Source organism: Pagrus major, chromosome 6, assembly GCF_040436345.1.
Source record: "Pagrus major chromosome 6, Pma_NU_1.0".
Lineage (NCBI taxonomy): Eukaryota > Metazoa > Chordata > Actinopteri > Spariformes > Sparidae > Pagrus > Pagrus major.
Genome location: NC_133220.1, coordinates 12548209 through 12560815, shown reverse-complemented (window position 1 = coordinate 12560815; position 12607 = coordinate 12548209). Strand labels below are relative to the sequence as shown.

General features: G+C 39.4%; 1 protein-coding gene across 1 annotated transcript in view; it reads left to right on the top strand.

Annotated features, from left to right (window-relative positions):
• LOC140998205 (cadherin-22) overlaps positions 1-12607 on the top strand; it is a 79314-nt gene that overhangs the window by 54143 nt on the left and 12564 nt on the right. The gene's annotated exons all lie outside the window — the stretch shown is intronic.

Below are 12607 nucleotides of genomic sequence, written 5' to 3'. Positions count from 1 at the left end.
GCACATGGCCCACACAATGTTGAGCACAACACATTTATTAGTGTACTGTACAAAACCGGAAGCTAATCATTGATGTGACGTGAGCTGAAGAGCGCTCAGCTGTGGATGCTTTATTAGAACGTCAATGATTTTGTCCTGCATTGTAGCCATCCGTCGCAAAAATACTGTAGGAAGAAGTACATACTGTATATTGAAACAAGCAAGTCACACATTAAAAACAATTAACACAAAAGCATTGCTTCATTCAAATCAATTCACAGATTACATGAAGTATAATTAGAAGAAAAACTGAAAAATAATGAATACTACAGTTGTAAAATAAAATATTAATACACTACTTTCACTGATCTCTATACCAAAAAGCTATGTTGTTATCTTAAGTGAGTCACTCAAACATGCAGAACAGAAGCAAAGACAAAGTTCTCGATTCTAACTCCCACCTTCACTGAGAATTATGTCAGACAGAAGTGTGGAACTATGTGGATCAACGTTAATGAAGATGTCTGAGTCTAAGAAACAGTAGCCTTTGTTCTGTGAGCTAATTTGATTTAGACCTAATCAGTAAGTCGCAGATAGCAGCATGGTCTCCAATGTGTCTTTAAATTGGTAGCTTTTTCTGCCTCACACATCACTCACTTTTTATAATAACCCTAGAAGGTTTTTATAGAAAACGAATGCTGTTGAATGTGTCGTATCTTCCTTCCACCTGCATTACTCTTGATTTAGAAATCAGCATTAACTTTCCCAAGTGTTACATGCACCATGATAGACCATGAAAGCCATACAACTATTATGATATGTGATGTATTTCACATATTATTAGTTACATTTAGAGCTGCAACTAACAGTTATTTTCATGATTGATTATTTTAACAATTACTGTCACGATAAATTGATCAAAATCATTTTTTATATAAAATGTCAAAAACTGTGATCAATGCTTATCGCAGTTTCACAAAGCCAAAACTGAAGTCTACAAATTGCTTGTTTTGATCAAGGATTCTCTGTTTTGATATAAAAAAAACTGCAATCCTTACATTTACGAAGTTGAAACACCTATGTTTGATAGTTTTTCTCGGAAAAAATAACCAAAACAGTTCATCGATTATCAAAGTAGTGGGCAATCAATCTTCTTTTGATTGACTTATCATTTAATTGACTGCATTGACTTGAATTGTTGCAGCTCTAATCTAAATATTCTACAATAATACACAGAATGTATTTAAAAGCAAAGAAGAATAAAAGCAAATGTTGAACAAAAGAAACAATGAAATTGAGTTTGAAGATAAAATGTCAGGAGTAAAGTTAACATTGTGATATCTGTGCCAGTGCCAAAAAGCAGAAGGCTATATCACAATCACGGTCTACCTTGAGAGTGGAGATTCATCTTTGACCATGGGAACACCTTCTTATTTAGAAAATCGAAGTTGCTCAGGTGCCATCACGTGATTGCATGTGGTCGTATATCTCTCCTGACATCTCCTTGACACCTTGGCAAGTTCCATTCGCTGAAGACCAGAACATGTTCAACTGCCCCAGAAAAAGTCAACAAGTGAGTCTTGAGTTTAGATGATGTCTTGTCTTTCTGTAACTGCCTGATTATGTCCGTACTTCTGGTTGAGATAGTTTTCGATTGAACAATTATATCTATCTGACACTCACATACAGAGGGCAATTTATAACTCAGCTTTTGGGCAAAGACAAAGGAGGGTCAGAAAACAACAAACTGTTTTCGAAAGAATATTTTTCTTTCTGTTTATTTTGCTGGATGCAGATATAAAGTCAGTAGGATCCATATTTCACGGCTTCCAATATTGGATTTCTGTTTTTGTCAGCAATGTGGTTGTTCAAACCAACTAGAAAAGATTTAGGGAATTCACATTTGAACGGATACACAGATTGTACAACCATTCTGCCTGCCAAAAAGTTTTCTGCATGCCAAACTCCTCATGAAAGACATCAATCATTGATTATTTTCATTGTTACTAAAGATACACCCAGAGAAAAGCAGTGCTTCTTTTGCTTGTTTAACCATGTCTTATCACAGAAAGTGATACAGAAGTCAGCTTAGATTAACATAAATTCCTTAATGTTAAACAGGTGACAAAATTAAACTCTTGGATGTTTTTTATGTGCATCATTACCCAGCCCCAATCAAACAGTGGGAGTCTAAGAAATCAAGACAAAAGGCAATACCATGGTTATTTCCAGTCCAACAGGAGGCCAGGTTTTTCTCCTGATCACCATTAAAAATGGCCTTTTAGTCATTAGGGTGTTTTATTCTTTTTACATAGTCAACAGGCCCTGGGCCGAGTTAGACCCAATTATCATGTGCAGAGCAAAGGAATAATTAAAAAAGCAGGGCTTTAAAGTGGGGCCTCCATGCTGGAAGCTGCATTTACATGTGTAATGAGGCTCAGGCCTCTCCTCCCCTTGATCCACAGACTCTTAACCACTTATAGCCCCCCTGTGCCTCTGCAACGCCGCACGCCTGTGCCTTTCTAGAACATTGTCTGGTCTGATCTCCCTCACTCCCACCTCGCTCCCTCTCCCATCTGCGTGAGCCCACATTAACCTTCAGCTCCTAATCACACAGAGATGATTAGTCTTCCAGCAAAAAGATCATTGCTGGCTCCCAGCATTGTGAAAGAAAAGGTTTTATTATTGCTCTCATTAGAGTGAAATGCAGTGAAATACTTCACACCGTGATTATGTACCGAAGAAAGGGATTTGGAGGTACATATTTTGCATCAGCTTTGCTATTTCTATCTATCTATCCATTTATCCATCTATCTATCAGTCTATCCATCACCAACAAATGACAACGTCTCTTCTATCTTTTCGATCGATTGTATCTCAGTTTTTGTCTTCTCTCTATAGAGTGTCTTTTTTTGTTATTTTTGAGAAGCTCTCTCGGGGTTGGCTGCCGAGATTGAATGAAAATGTGTTAGTCTTGGGTCAAAGGCTTTCCAGCGCTCATTTTCAGCCTCAGGGGTAACCACTGGGGGGCATGGGGGAAACAATTTTCTCCTCCATGTTATTTTCAGAATAATATAAAAACAGGTTTCCACTAGTTGTTGTTGGGCACTACATCTTTACCTTTGAAAAATGGAGTGAGTAGTGTGAAAAAAAATATTTTGAGTCCAGGGATTTGCTGTGTTTTTTTTTTCTGATTAATGGCACGCACCGAGCCTTTCAATTGTTGGCCTTCCAACTCTGAGAGAGAAATGAATGAGTAAATCAACGGGCTAATGCATTAATCATTTTTCATAGATATACTTCTCCATTGAAGGGTGACCAATAACGGGTTAGGTAATAACAGGATAAACAAGGCTGAACCAACAAAATAGTACTCTGAGAAAATTAAAGGTACCGGTGCACTGCCCTCCTCTAAAACTTTGGTCTCTTGAGAGGTTGTTCAGTTGTTGGGCAACTTTCTGATTAGAGCAGCTTGGCCACATCAGATATTCAAGCTAGCAATTGAGCACATAAGAAGGTTGTTACATGCACTGTAGGTCCAGTTGTCTGTGTTGTATGAGACACACAGGGATGTGACAAAATGTCAGTGTTACACCCTGGAAATTAGACCAGGGTCACACTTGCAAGCGCATACACATGCAAAAATCTTGAAAAAGGTTTCATTTTGCCACGCTACGCTATTGTTTATGATCAAGATCACATGAATACATGTATTGCCAGTAGGCAATTTGCAAGTATTTGACAGGGGAGACACCTCAAAAACACCCACCCCAACCCCCGGCAGAGAGTTACAGAGAATTTACTCGAGCACAGGTCCAGAGGATCATAATTTTTGCTATTGCGTTACAATTCAGATTCATTGCCATCGAGAATGTTTTATTCACTGTGCCCTCTGTTAGGATTTGAGTGGGAATATTTCCTCAAAATACGCTCTGTGCTTGGTCTAGTAGTGGTGCATAACATTGCCGCTTTTAATAATCGCCACTGTCTCAGGTATGAGTCATCGTGATTTTAAACAGCCTGTGGGAAGAATGGACATGTCCATTCTTGATTAAAAGCTCCTTGTTGGTTGTCTATATTCTCCATCTGCTGTCTCTTGTCTCGTCTTTCGTCTGTCTGTGTGTCCGACTCAAAGTAGCATCGTAGTTGCGCCACTTGAGTGATTAACAACACATGCAATTTTTCTGTGTTTTTCCCAGGCCACTACTGCTGTGAAGGCTAGAAAAGCGGTGCTGGTTAAAAAAGAAATGCCAAAAATGTAATAATTGTCAATGATTTATGAGTTACATGTCCAGACAAGATGGCATCTGGGTATAAGTGATCTCATATGACAGTACAGTAATTGCAGGAGTGACGGTATACATCAGTTGCATGTTTTTCATTCTCAGCTAACAGCCTGATTCATTATCTTTTTGTGCATATTCCTTCTTTATTCATTCATATAAGAGGGTTACATTGTCTTAGCACAAGCTATTTGATTATAACCAACAATATATTTCAGTGCTCCACATAAAGTGGTCTGTGTAATCTTCAGACTTAAATTACAGTCTGCTGTGAAAAAAAAAAAAAAAAAAAAAAAAAAAATTAATGGTGCATTTCAAACTCAAATCAGGATAATGCAGAGGATAAAACTAATTTCTTGGCACATTGTAAGAAAGCCCCAATGAATATTTCACAAATATTGATTTCAGCAAATTATTGTCAATGTTGTGAGTCTTGTACGGGTGTCTGCCTGTATAACACTCAAATGTTCTAACTAATAACGGTCAAAGAACAACTGAAAATTGGTTTCTGCTTGGAACTGACAATTTTACTGTCAAAGATAAAAAATAAAACTTCTGCAGAAGCTTTCTATAGCATGATAAATTATGATTCGAACAAGCTTTCCAGCCTTTTCTAAAATGTTCTACGGTGTTCTCTTAATATCAATTCTGGTGTTCTCGTAAAATCAATTCAGATGTCAAAATTGGACAGTCCTAGTGAAGCAGAGGACTGTTGCCTGATATGTTGGAGCACTTTGATGTCTAGTGCTTCCCAGGATGAACTTATTTATTCAGTAAAATAAGCTGCCAAAGGAGGAGCCCAGAGATATAAACATCATCCGACAAATGTTTGCGTGTAAAATTATCTTCAATTTTGTTTCAGCTCCCCAGAATGTTGTTCATCAGTTTTTGAAACGTGGACAGTGCAACAGCTCTTTGAAATAGGCATTATTAAATCCATTTTTCTTTCACCTGGATTAGACCTCAGACACTAGAGAGGCGCCCTCCTTTCCTTTATGCATATGCCTCTAGAGCCAGAGAACATGCACTTTGTGGCCTTTTGTGAAAAAGGAAATCCAAAGTTAGAAAAGGGTTATTGTTGCTTTGTTCAGTGGCTGGCCTGTTTCACCCTCTTTACAGGCCTGCTACACTGGAAGAATTAATTAGGGCAAACACAGCACCTGTTATTTTTCAAATGAATCAACTTGCCTGGCTTGTGATTCAAAAGTTTTCACAGAAGAGTGGTCTTTAGTTCTATGTCGCCATTGTAAATCAGCTAAAACCCACTCGTGAGGCATTATGAGTATCACTTGATTGATAGCAGGACTTGATGGCTAATTATAAGTAAACAGTCATTTGTTTTATACCTAAGTCGTTCAATCAAGCTGTCAGTGGAACAACGCGGCATATGCCATACTGTATGTGTTTTTTTCTGTTGGTGGTGGGAGTGTTTTGTTTTGTTTGAGAGAGTTTTGTTATTATTTACTGACATGACCCATGCGTAGATTGTGTTGTTTTTGCAGCGACGTTGTGGGGACTCGCCTCCCATCTGGGGACAAGGGACCTCTCCCCACATAACCCTCAATACATCCATTCATCTGTCAGTCCACCCCAGCTGAACCTGCTCGCTATTTGTTTACCACAAATTATAATTAACATAATCACATGTGCCTGCCGCTGCACAGATGTATGCGACAATGAAATAAAGACACGCATGCACACACCCACACACGCTGTACACACACATCCTTCACTGTCACACTTTTAATATTCCAGATCAACCCCCGGTTTACAAAGCTAATGAGGAGCGTTCCATTGTCTCCTGTTGTGTGAAGTGTTATCACCCAGTCTTGTTCATGGAGTGTCAGCTCCCTGGCTCAGGTCTAGCTTTCGGTGGAACCACAGAGAAAATCAGATTAACCTAAGCCTTTTAACTGCGGTTGGGTTTGATCCCATTTGAGGGTTGGCAACACACTCCATTTTGTTTGTGTTTAGAGGGAGAATGCATGTGGAGAGAGGAGGAAGGGTTGTGATGAGTGGTTAAAAAAAAAAAAAAATGTAAAAAACAGGCGTCACTGCCTAAGCAGCTTTTGCTTTGAGACACAGTTCAAGCCAGGGCCATGACACAAAGTGTTAAATAGCATCTTACCTTTTATTCAAGGGGCCTTCGAGAGGTTTTATGAAGTCAGCTGTTCAAAGATGCGAGAAAGCAGAATAGTTTACTGGAAGACAGACTGAGAAGGGAGAAAGCCTCACGGCAAATAGAGATTGGATTCACACTTCCATCGTACTATCATGTAGAACACATGTGCACATCCATGCCAAAAATAAATGCATTCTTAATCCATTTTCAGTGCATCAGTTACAGGTTTGTCTCCACAGAAAATATATTTCTATACACCTCTTTTTAAGTGCAGTTTTGATCTTGCTTCTTTGAGGATGTGTTTCATGTCTTTGGAATTAGAGTTCATGCTTAATAGCAAAAGCAAGGCAAAGAGAGTATCCTACTGGTTTTCGCCTTGGGCCTGAGACTCTCTGAAACTGCCTGTTTGCACCACAAACACACACACACACACACACACGCACACACACACACACACACACACAGTCAAGTCTTCATCACTTTTGGGGACATAAGTAAACTTACATTCATTAATTTTCTGAAGACTTACCCAACTTTTCTAACAGGAACACTTACACGACTTTAACCTAAACCTAACCTTATCCTAACCTTAAGCCTAATCTTCACCCTTAAATTTAATGATTTACATCATGTGTTTTGTCCCCATAAGGATGGGGGGTCCCCACAATGTGACTGTGTAAACAGATGTATTTCCCCACAACATAGTATGTGCAATCTGGGCCAAAGCCCAGAATATACCCCATTAACTTTTGGTGCAATGGTCCCAGATAAAGGGATGAATCCAGGAATTTTTTTCTCACTTTCTTTAACAAAGTGGGATCAACCATTTTTCGACATTTTCTTCAATTTCTCAAGGGATAATGCATGGACCCTTATGAAAAAACAGGTGTTTTTAGGTGGTTCATATCCATAAGTGAGTACAATTCAATGCGGATAAGGTGGACTATTGTGCCTTGGTGGAGTTACTGGCGATTATAGTTAACAAGATTTAAATCCCCTCTTGATTTCTACCATCCTGTATCCATGTCCTAATGTGCTCATTTTCCAAATCTGTTGCACCTCGCTGACTGACACGTGAACGCAATCTTCGCCTCCCAGCCCATTCCTCGCCCACCTTGTGGTATTTATCTGACTGAATGCAGAGGGACAGATATCATATAGTGCCATGTGTGCAGAAAAAAGGCTGGGTGGAAAGCCAAATACTAAGTATGGCCCGGGGTAACGGAGGCCTGTCAGCTCTGCCGTGCCGTCTCACAGCTGGCTGAGTGGGTCACTGCGACAGATCACCTCAGTTTGGCCACGGCACCGCCAACCCCTGGGAGAGTGATTTTGCAACAGCTAAATGTTAAGCCTGTCTGAAACACACATCACATCACATACACGTGAGTGCAGCACTTACTCACCTCATGCATTTAGAGAAAGGATACTAAAAACAAACACACACAGGCCCACGTTAGACGTACAACAGAAGTGAGTAAAAGACGAAACAAACCAACACAGACGGGGAAAAGAGTCCAGACACACACACAGTTTTGCCAGACAGCATTTCATGAGTAGGAGACGGAGTGAGTCATCTGTTCTACTCACCAAATGCCGCTTCCTTTTGTCTCTCAAACGTTAATGTTGAATCAGACAAACCGACAGACTAGAGAGACTTGAATATTCACGGTTTCCAGCTTTATTTTTATATATATCTGTTGTGTGACACTGCCCGTTTGCTGTCTCAGTGGCTCTTTTGTAGGAGGAAACTCCTGAAGTCTAAATTAAAGTCTGTTGGTGCAAACCAAAAGATTGGATTTTCTGATTTGGGGCATAAGATTAAGAAAAAAAAAAAAAAACAATTCTAGAAAAGAATGATCTGATGGTTAAGTTTAGATTGTCTTAAATAAAAAGTAATGGATAGGTTTTAATGTGTAACATTCCAGACTACAGAAATGAAACTAATACTTCAGTTGTGTTTTTTTAAATTTATTTATTCATTTCATTGCTGCTCAAAGCTGATCTCTGCTGTGAACGAAAAAGCTGCCTCCCTCTCACAACCTTGACCTTTCAGACTCCTCTGGTGTATACCGGGTGTACTTTTGGGAAAGTCTCCTCTTCTAGCTTTTCAGAGATGCAGGAGATTTAAGGGGGTCAGGAAAGGGGACCGCAAGATAGAAATCTAATTAGGTGATTGCGCTTTAGGGAGCTTCTCTAGCTGCTCAATAAACTCCCACACACTCGCTCTCTTCCTCTCTTATTTCCCTCTTTCGCTTCACTCTCTCTCTCCCTCAGCAGTTTTCACTCACCCCAAGACGCTGCCTCAGAGTCCCCCTGCTGAGGACACAGTCACAGGATGCAGATCATGGCTCACTTACTACATCTTCACCGCTGTTCGCATTTCTCCCAAGAAGCCCTCAGCTGATAATAACGCTTTAAGTGTCTTCCCTTTGCTCATTATTCTTTTACTGTCAGACTGAAGCAAACCTGAAAGGGCCGCTAAGAAAGATGACAAGATAAGATCAGGTCTGTTTTGGCACACAGCTCACTCAGTTGTATTTTCCGTAGATCACCGCGGATTGACTGGATGCATGATAGTCTTTGCCTCGGCTCATTGTTTTTGCATCTTTTTGTTTGAACAAACATGTGAAGAAGTCGAATGCAATTCAAAATAGTTGACTCGTACAAAGAACTGACACAATTCTCTGAATGATAACGTTGTTAGCCTGTTAAAGGTTTGTTTGGCCTCTGCCCTCCTTTCTTTTCTCCTTTCAACTGAATATAGTTGTAAGTATATCTGGTTATTTCAAGTGTACACAGTGGCTGTTGTTTGGTTTGATCTTTATTTAAAGCAACAGTATTTATCTTTGCACTTAAAATGACAGCTTCGGAAATATTTTAATGTTATTGTGACTAATAATGCTATAATAGGCTGAATGGTGTCTCTGTGTCAGCCAGTCAACTGGATTCTATTTCATGGAAAATAATTGTCCTCCAGTTTTCCCTGTGATGTCATCCGGCTGCTCTGTCTCAGCTGTTGAGATCTACATTTCTTGAAAGCAACCTGTAACTGCTGCGTATTGTAGCTACAAGTTACCTTTGCTAGCTGACAGTGCTCTGACCACTGCTGATGAGTGTGATCACACTCAGATAGCAAAATTGTTGAGATCTGGCCCACAGCATCTACGGATCTGAGCCACAAGCATGCCATAGCATGGCCAGATGTCAGCCAAGAGCGAACTCCATAAGCCACAACTGGCCCAAACCTGGGCCACAGTTCATTTTATTCTGGTGGCCTGGATCTGGCCCTGACTTGGGCTAGTTCTGGTTTATTTGGTTCATTCTTGGCCATATAGATTTGAGATGGCATGTAATTTTTTTTTTTTTTTATCTTGTACTCACCTTGGTAGGACTACAGCCAATCAATTCAGGTTCATTTCCATGCATTGCTGTGTGTTTCTCGAGTGCAGATTCCGCAGCAGCGTGCTCAGGAAGAAGCGTGTGATTTACCTTGAAATCATGCCGTAGCATTTTGTAATTACAAAGTAAGCCATATTATCCCAAACAGCCTCCCTGAGCTGTGGGTATGACTAAGCCTGTTCTGTGTCTGTGATGCAACGTCAATGCTGAGGAGCTGTTTATTGTGAAGGCACAATTGTAGCCCGGAAGTGTGCTCGGCAGTAGCTTAGTCACAGTAATGCATAGCCACTGCTCGGGCGCATAATTCAGAGTCGTGTGCTGTGCTAAATGAATGAGGCTGTCTCACACAGACAGGCAACATGAGCTTAAAAAACACACTAAAACAGATGTCTTTATGTACCAGAAAGGTGTGGAGTATATCTACAGGATCATTGTTGGGATAATCAGTTTGCAGGTGGATGATAAATGAGGGACACATTTTTCCAGAGAGGACAAGGATGGGAGGGAGATAGTTTGGAGAAGATAAATGCAAAGGACAAGGAATCAGAGGAAGAGGAAAACAGTGATGAATAGAGAGATCAGGCTGAAGAGGCAGGGAGGTGGAGGGGAAAGGTTAGACGGAGGAAGGGTTCAGTCCGGTGAACAAAGCCACATTTAATATTTTAGTGTCCAAGTATCCAATCTCTGAAACAACTACAAAGACTTTTCATTTTGTCTTGCTTTTGGCAGCTCCTGTGGACAAAAGCTGTATAATAAATATTTTTTTATCTCTCATGGGTGATCAGGCCATATACAAAATAACGCATGCATTTTTCTAAACTCTGCCTGCTTCCTTTTAAATGGCTTTCATACTTGCACTAAAACTTTGCCTTGAAAAATGCCAACATAGGCTCTTGTGTGTGCTATAAGTCATTTTGTCTGAATCGGACCCGGGAACAAGCATGAACGACTCAGATAAATAAAAATATCTTCTTGCTTCTGGTCTTGTTTCCTTATGTAGGTCATAAAGAGGCATCAGTATTAAATTTAGAATGTGTTACAGCCAGTTAAAATCACCTTGTAGCTGCTTTCAATGGGAGACTGTAAGAGCTGAGTAATGGTTTGATATATTTCCCTCGATCTTATCTGGAACCGTAAGCTGTGTGAGACCAGACAAAAGGAATTAGTCATTGAACATCCTGCTTTAATCATTCTGAGAAATGCCTCTCTTTATAGTAGTTCGGGGGGTTGTTTGTCATGTGTGTCTCTGCTGATTTCTAACAGGGCTCTCTGAGAAAATCACCTATACGTGAAACAGATATTATCTGCTCGATAAAACTTGTCTTCCTTAGGTAAAGGCAAAAAGAACATTTCTCATGACATTCAGAAACAAATTATTATTATTCCCCGGACTTCCAATTCAAAATGAATTTGGGGCTGTACTGACAAGCTTCTACAAAAATTTTAAAAAGCCAGTGGTGGATGTGGGTTGCCTCTCTCAGCCGATTTCCCCAACTATGCACAACTTATATATTATTAGGTTCTATTTTTGTGATGTGATGAATTCAAGGATAAAATGTTTTGCAAAGAAAGTCCTTTGTGTAGAATAAGAATGACAACAGCTGAATGTGTGTGCACTGGGAGTATTGCTAGACACTTTCAAAGACAGATGAGGTGGAGTGAACTGTTACTAAAAAGATACCTGAGCTATCAGTGGTTAGGACAGTTTGCAAATAAACAGAACGTAGTTGTCAGTGGCAGCATTCAGCTTTTTTCTGTAAACTAGGACAAAAACAATCATTGTTTAATTGACATTTGCCATCTGTGCTTCGTGCCTGCTGCATTTTGTGATAGATACAACAACAGCAGCAAATGCATTCTTGTTAAAAAAGTACACTGTTGAGCTTTTCTTCATAGTTCATAGTTCTTCATTTGCTTTAAAGAGTTTAAATTTCGACATTTTGAGAAATGTTGAGCTTTGTTGTACTTGTTTTCTGGCGGAGAAGTATACGAGAAGATTGATATCACTTTTATCTGTCTGTTTGATACGACTGGAAACAGGATTTAATGGCTTCTACTGTAGCAGTGAGGTTGGAGATTGCAACCAACTGAACACCCCTCACTTCACCCTCTAGATTTAGCGTTCGGTTTGTCCATTCTGGGCTACTGTAGAAACATCTCTGCCCCTAAATATTACACTTTTGACCTTTAACACATTATAATTAGTTTGTTTGATCTGTACAAAAAAACTAAAAAAACTAATGTATAAATGACTATTTATTTATTTATGTTTCTTGAGAGTAGTACCTTCCTGAAGTCTACTCTGGTTTTATTGTAACTGCTCACTGCTAACTTCCAGTAAGTTATTTTTTCTTAGCAAATAAGCTATTACGTGTTAATAATCAAGTTTTAGAGGCGATAGTTAACTTTGTGATTTTTTATTATTGTCTCAAAAAATTGCCATGGCTATCATTTTTCCCAAATAAAGAGCCTCAACCCAAAGAGGAAAACCAACTCACCTCCTTAGATGCTTCATATTTTACACCAACAAATACTACTACTCACACAAGTACAACTACTATTACCATGTTGCTTTAGGTGTGCTACACCAGCTCATGCAAATGTAGGAAAAATCCTGAAAATCACATCATTCCCCAAGTGTATTATCAGGAGAATAGATCCATTATTTAAACTGAGAAAAAAATGCCTGAGAGGCAAAATCTTCAGCTCTCTGTAAAATATTCTCAGGAAAAATGTAAATATATTTTGCTAACACATAGAGAAGGAAAAGAATAGCTTTTGTTTGCTCAAGGCAAGCATACATCATTCATAGCAGTTTCTAACT